General features: G+C 31.9%; 1 long non-coding RNA gene across 2 annotated transcripts; it reads right to left on the bottom strand.

Moving 5' to 3' along the window:
- Positions 1 to 236: 236 nt before the first annotated feature.
- Positions 237 to 5,728, bottom strand: LOC120355078. Of its 2 annotated transcripts, none has more exons than XR_005573419.1 (4): positions 4,359 to 5,728; positions 2,940 to 3,139; positions 1,650 to 1,749; positions 237 to 447 (listed from the first exon to the last, which is right to left on the bottom strand). It is a non-coding gene; the product is annotated as an uncharacterized LOC120355078 (long non-coding RNA). The 2 variants fall into 2 exon arrangements; XR_005573418.1 differs by having other exon boundaries at positions 4,270 to 5,728.
- Between the last annotated feature and the right edge of the window lie 1,824 nt (positions 5,729 to 7,552).

Raw genomic sequence — 7,552 nt, forward strand, 5'->3', positions numbered from 1 at the left:
TGAAAGTCGTTTCCAAGCATTATAAAATAACTACCATATCAGTCTGATTAAGATCAGTCCGCATAACTGCAGGATAATCCAATTTCATGATAACCCAAGTCATCAAAAGCTATGATAATCCACTTTGAATATGTGATGGAAAATATATCTACAATTTTATGTGACAAAAATTATAATCTACTTTCTAGAATAAAAAGGATATTCAGCTGGATGTGAAAAATTACATGACTTCAAAATTAATTAATAAATCCTTTACTTGAACGCATTCACATCTTATACAGTATATTACTGGATTGGAATTAAATTTTCTTAATATAAAATTATGATCAGGCTCAAAAAGTGTTTAGACACTGTGCTTGCACTTCATGGCTGAAGCTCCAAAATCCTCTACTGTCTCGTCTTCATCGACTTCAGCATACAGCGAGATGTTTCTTCTTTTCTCCATGTCTGTGAACAAAAATTAAATCAACTTAATTTTAATTTCATCTTTACTGTATAACTTCAGGTACAAAAATTAGTAAAAAACGGAAGCATTTGCATGTAGGCCTACAGCAGATCAAGTTCAACAGATAACAAAATGGAAGCTTGAGAAACTTAGTTATGTGCATTATCAATCAATCAATCAATAATTATTATGAAGAATGTCATTTAAATTTGGAAATAATATGTTTACTCCACTTATCTGTTATAAATACAAAGTTATTGTCATAAGAGCTCGTCGTATTGAATTATCTCAGTTGCTCTCCTAAAAATGTAATTTTTCACCTCTAGATAAATACCACTAGAATATTTTAATGACGACTCTGTATTTTCAAATCAATAGAACAAAAGAATAGAATATCAAATCATTAGAAATATCCGATTCGTCAATTTGAATGGGCATTTTTCATGTAAAAATTGGCATTTGTTCTATAAAATTATGACCAAATAATATTTCGTTGACTAAGTCTAATCTTGAGAAATTATGATTTAAGTATAGCCTACTGTTAATTGTTATAGCCTTATGTGTTGATTGAAGTATATCAATAACTATGCAATATATGAACTTTCATTTTATTTATTACACAAAATTGTTCTTCATTGCCCTCTTTAATAATAATAATACATTTTTATTGCTTCACAAGATACAAAGATGCAATATAAATTTGAATAAACAAATAGAAAAAGGAAAAATATACCGTATCCAAAATAGTGAATTACGAATACTTGAATAATTATTTCACACAACAAAACAAGTATTTTTTGCAAATAAGGTAGGCAACTCCCGAGGTATATAATATATATAGTAGAGGCTTTAAAGCTTGAATAAAAGTTATCTCGGTGAATTCGACCTGATATTAACTATTATTGACTATCTATTTATTTGTTTCTCTTTATTAACACGACAAGTATTAGTTGATTCGTTGAAAAATATATTGAGTAATATAATATATTACAGGGCATATTATGTAGGCTATAGCCTATATGTAATGTGATAAATTACATAATGGTATGTGCAATTAATGGATGTAAAACATCCATAAGTCATTACAGAACGCAACCCCGAATTTAGATAGCATTCACTTGACTATTGCTTGGTAAACTATATTCCATTCTCATTTACAGAGATACAATTAAATCATAATGAACCATATTAAGACTTTTTTTACCTGCGCGCTCTTCTAAATTTTGGTTGCAGGAGCCAATCGTTAACTTCTTCTTCAATGACAGACTCATTGACCATATTTTAGAAATTTCTTTGGCAGACACCTGGAAGGATGAGATTAGATTTTAGGATTGGAAAGAATCATAATACAGATACTTACAGATATATATACAAATATTAATGGAATGAGTGAGAAAAACCCCAGACAAGCAATATGGAAAATAGCACATCTTTCATGAACTAATTATTGATATCTTATTACAAAAGAATTGGTATTAAATAAGTTTAAGCTAAGAAATGTTTAAGGGGTATACTTATAATGGATTACAACGTTTTAATAAAATGAAATAATGTCAAGTATTAATTTATGAAAATATAGTTACAGTTAGTGTTAATTGGGCTACTTTTATGGAAGCTGAATTCAAACTGAATGTAATAACAGAACTTTTCATTAGAAATGGAAGAAAAAGGGTAGAACTGGAATAAAAATAATTATAAAGAATTCTTTACCAGTGTGGAAGTGGGGTATGCAGAAAAATTGAAATTGGAAAAGAAAAATTGGAATGAAGATTCAATAGAAATTTAAATAGAGAAAAGGTAAAAATAATGGAGGAAAAATAATTTATGTATGAGCGGAGGATACAGAGAAATTAGAAAGTATGCAGCGTCTCTTCATAAACTATTCTGGCAGCCCCTCCAACTGGAGCGAGCTACACGTAGGCCTACATCACAGCACCACACAGGAGGTTACCGAGCGCCAAGCGCGAGTCAAAAAAGGAGACAGAGAAGAAAAAAATGAAATGAACACTGATAAATTAATTCCTTAATGTAATTTTTTCAAGAATAATATACGTATTGAAGATCTTTCTTTGGAAAAATGTTATACCGGTACAGATAAGAGTACCGAATTCATCACTTTACTACTGTATTAATAATATAATTAATAATTCATGATTGATAATTCATGTTCACTATGATTTACTACTTGAACTTCTAGTTCATGAGTTCTAATGATTAAACTATTTTAAGAAAATCTAATGTCATATTGATATTGACTTGATAACAGAACTTCCGTAAAAGGAATTCGGTTGTCATTGTGGATTAAAGTTATTATTGTGATGATTCTGAAATAATATAATGTATAACGCCAAGTAGATGGTGTTTCTAAAACAGCATTACTTGCCACTGAGTGAGTGAGTTGAGGAGTGTGAAATTTAATTTAAAAGTATTTGCGCAAAATGATGAGATGGTAGGTAATTACAATTATCTTACCTAATTATAAGGTGTATCTTACCTTTGAAAGTTTTATTCACATTTGATCCAATGTGTCCTGAGTTTTCTTCTAGCAATTAAATTCTTTGTTGTTGCTGAGATATGCATTATGAATAATTAATGTATGCTTCCACTTTTTTGCTCATCTCTTTTTTCCATACCGTATTACTCTGTAGCATCATTATAATCATTCTCCATACATTGCCAATCGCAAACATTTCCCTGCAAATGAAAATTTGACAACAATAGAACAAATTTAGATACCTTACAGGTATCAATATTGCAGGTAGAAATATTATTCATCTACTTTTTGTAGGCTTATTGTTGTTACATCTACTCCATCCTCTACTTATGCATATTGAATTCAGTCAATGATAATAAACAGTTGAATAAGAAGCGTCGGTACCTCAACGTTTTGTAGCTTTTCACATGTGAGAAGAGGTACGATATATAAATATGTATGCTGGATTGTTGTTAGGAAGGTTTTATCTGGATTATTTTCTACCTCATTCATTGAACAAGTGTAGCGAGTTCTTAATTTGGACTCTAGGATTTTAGCATTAGCACGATATGTTACTCGTGATAACAGCTACTGTACCGAACTCTTTGACTAAACTACTTCAAAATTTGAAATCAGCATATCTTTGAGACCATTCTACAGATCAAAGTTATTCGGTTGTCAATAAAATTGACTCTTTCCTTCGTCCTTTATGAGGATAACAGGATATCATGATTTAGAAGTAGATATGGAAAACATGTACAGTGGTAGCATAAATCATATTAATCACAAATTACACGTTATAGAAACAGTTTGAATTTTCCACTTTCATATGGTCAGGAATATTTTTGTTGTCATCATGGATGTTAACAACTTATTCGATTTATAATATTGAGCCTATCAATATATTGCATATCTTAGGTCCAATAGGCCCAAAAACATAATAATGAAGTGGAACCTTAATAAGTGAACAATATAACAGATGCTAAGTATAATTTGAAATGAATTGAGTTAATATATTGATAATTGTTAAATGTAAATAAATAACATTTCATATCATTTCAATAAAATTTGAGGTTGAATATTTCTGAAATAGCTAAATTATTTCTTTTTTCCATAGTCGAAACTACATACGGTACCGTAAGGTAATAATTAAATTGAATTTGCTGTTATATTCATAATTGTAAAATCATGTCATTGGGCTGAAATTTATTTATAAGATATTAATACATAATTGGAACACATCCTCTTGCACATCCATATTCAGAACTGTCAGTATATAGTAGCATAAGCATGAATATATTATCGTATTCGAAACTGTACCTAGAGTTCTAGAGTAATATTATGTACTTACATTTTTTGATAGAAGATCAAATATTCACATTATTTTAAAACTAATAAACGACTGAAGCACTGTAAAGAGAACTGGAACTTTTCACTTACATGCGAAATGTGGTGCATGTTGTTGCATCCTTTTCGACTGAAACACAGAGACTAGAGTACCGTAGATGAGTAGACCAAAATCCAAAAACGCGGCAAAACGCTTTGATTTCGACAACGTGTAGTGAAAATAAGGGAGGAAGTATGTGAGAGAGTGAGTGATGTTAGACAGAGAAGGAGTGGTTGTTGAACAGGGAGTGGACAGTGGACAATGGCCTGCCATTACAAAAGGAGAGAACCGAACGGTACTGATATTGTGGGCAAAGCATGCAGTCGAAAACATAAGGAAAGAATGGTTGATGTAGAGGTGTTGGAAGGTATGGAAAGGGCGGTGTGCAGGGTGATAAACCCTGACGACCAAAAAGAAAAAAGCGAGGGCAATGTAGTCTGGTGATCTGTGTTAATTATTTCAAAGTTCAAGAGTCAAGATCCTTTTCATGTTCTATGATCCCTTTCATATACCTTTATTCACTAATAAGATGAGCTTTACAGTTTGTCTATAGCTCAATCGGCTACAGTATCTAAATCACAAGACAAAAAATCGATCATATGAGCATAATATTAAATATAAAAATATTTTTAAATTTTAAGCTGGTAATCAAGATTGATTACAAAGATAAGCCAAAAAAGTAGCGTTTTGTGCATTTACTGATGAAGTAGAAAACCAGAGATTACTTGAACTATCAACTCTAAGCTCATTCAACTTCAAGACAAAGTTGGAAATTCAAATCAAACAAATTATATTTTATGCATAATTGAATAATCGGACCGATTATGAATGAAGTATTCCTGAGAAAAAACTTTGTTCCATGCTTTAATATTGAAAATCGTTCTGTATTCTTAAGAATATCGAGCCTTCGATGTCTACAATCTGAGAATAAAAAGAGAAACCTACATGATGCAAAGTATTCTCGAATATTATGATCAGTTTCCCACATGTATATTAGTTGTAATGGAAAGTATAATACTTATGTCTCTTGCTACGATATCAAAGAAAGTACAGAATACTGATACTAAAAAAGACTTGGGAAATATAACCTAAAGATCTCAAAATTGGTGTTGTGAGATCTCAAAATAAATAAATAATATCGATCAACTTCGAAAAGAGAGAAGACCGAAGGCAATTCTTGTATTTAAAAGATGAATTTTGATATTTCCATGTAACACCAACATCAACTTGTACTACGTACGAGCACAGAATACAATAATTATAGGAGTTTTCTCTGGTACGAGGCCTAATGTCATTCATCCAAATTTGAAAGGATTTTTAACTCCGGCCGCAAAAGACATGTCTTGTCAAAACAATTTCGCCTGTATTTGCTAAGAATTAAGCACCTGAAATGAAGTGAACTCTACTTCCTCCTCCATGTTGCTTAATGAACAAACCATATTGTCTTGTGTGGGATTTCAATAATAATTGTACAAGCTCATTCCCAGCCTTTAAGAACCACATATTAGTCTAGAATTACGATTCTCAAATATGTAATTGCAAAGATTGAATTGACTGGGAGTATGGCTTTTGTTATCATTTGCTGTTCTTATTGTTCACGCAACTTTCTTCGAATTGATTCCTCAGATTATTCCATACAATTCAATTTGATCCCTCTAATCCATACCAATCCCCGATCATGGAAACCAATTTTGAATCATATTCTCAATCGGAACCTTTGTAAATTGATATTCTGGAAGTTTGTAGTTTATCAGTTAATTCACTTAAACAGGAAGCTGATCAGATCTCTCGGATTTTGATTTGGCGCGCTACCTGGTAATGGTTTTCAGCTATTTTTATGGTTCCTGATGGAAAAACATTTTTGTTTCTCTCGGTATTTGATAGGTGGTTGTATTATACCTATATTCGATTTTGATTTACGAGTTTATTATGATAGTGGTCTGAGTTTAGAGAAGGTTATAAGTTTTAAAATTTCGCAAGCTACTAGTTTTACTGATGATTACATTTATTTACAAGATTTCCATCAACTATTACTCACATATTTCGTTCACAAGACTGCATCCATTCAGGTCCTGAATTTTACTATTTCCAGTTACAGACTTACAGTGTTAGAAGATTATTACACACACATCGATTTCTACTCGTCCAATTTTTGCCGTCCCCATAAATTCTATTAGATTGAACATAGCTTGATAAAGGCATGATGTTGTCCATTCAATCTGGTAGAATTATAAGAACGGCAAAAAATCGATGTGTTTGTGTAACTGGCTTATTTAATATTTATCCCTGGTTCAATCACAGTACTTCCAAGTTATGTTTTCCCATTATTTCAATTATTATCGTATATCATAAATCATTACATTTTGGGGTCACATTTGCCACTCTATTCATTGCCTCGTCAAGGATAACGTTAACTACTGATACATATTTTCAAGACTCTGCAGGAGGGGAACCATGTCGAATTGCTATCTCCATAATCGTAATGTTAATTGGGATTCCATATAACTCGGTTGATTTTCATCCGAACGTTCCGGTCAATATCTCATTTCGAAGGTTTGTTAATTCTCTATTCAAGTTGCGAGGTGAAAAATTAATATTTCTTGAGAAAACATTTATATTGCTCTATTAAGTGGGAAACTTTTATGATTTTTTCCTGGCGTTTTTGATGAATACTTTGGAAATTTATCTTGCAACATGAATTAGTTTTGATGATTCTGTTGAAATCAATGTTTTCATAAAAATCTTCACATCCGTACGGTTTTTAATTGGAATCTAGCGAAGGAATTTATCGTTTGCAAGCCACTGAAAAATGGAGGTGACAGACCCTCACACGCACGCACAAGCGGTGCGTGACCGCCTTCAGTTGACTGAAGGCGACCGGTTTTGGGCTCAGTTTTCCTGTAAACAATAGTTCTTACATTATCCACTCCCTTTTGAACGTTATACGCAGAAAGAGTTCATGAGTAAAGGGATCTTGACCTGAGAGAGGACAAAATATAATCAGTTTACAGAATGTTCTGAAAAAAGGTGCCCATAAATCAGGGCGTGATTCCTCACATCAAAAAATGAAAAAGTTATAATTAACATAGGTCCGAAAATGCTTAGTTACCAAGTGATAGAGGGTGGAAGATTTCGTCTGAATTTCTGTGCCTCTGCTGAACCGATCCCTACGGATATTTGTTGGCTGTTAATTAAGATGTACAATTCAGCGTACTTTATGTAAAATGAACTGAAAAATTCAATAAAA

Source organism: Nilaparvata lugens, chromosome X (assembly GCF_014356525.2).
Source record: "Nilaparvata lugens isolate BPH chromosome X, ASM1435652v1, whole genome shotgun sequence".
Taxonomy (NCBI): Eukaryota; Metazoa; Arthropoda; class Insecta; order Hemiptera; family Delphacidae; genus Nilaparvata; species Nilaparvata lugens.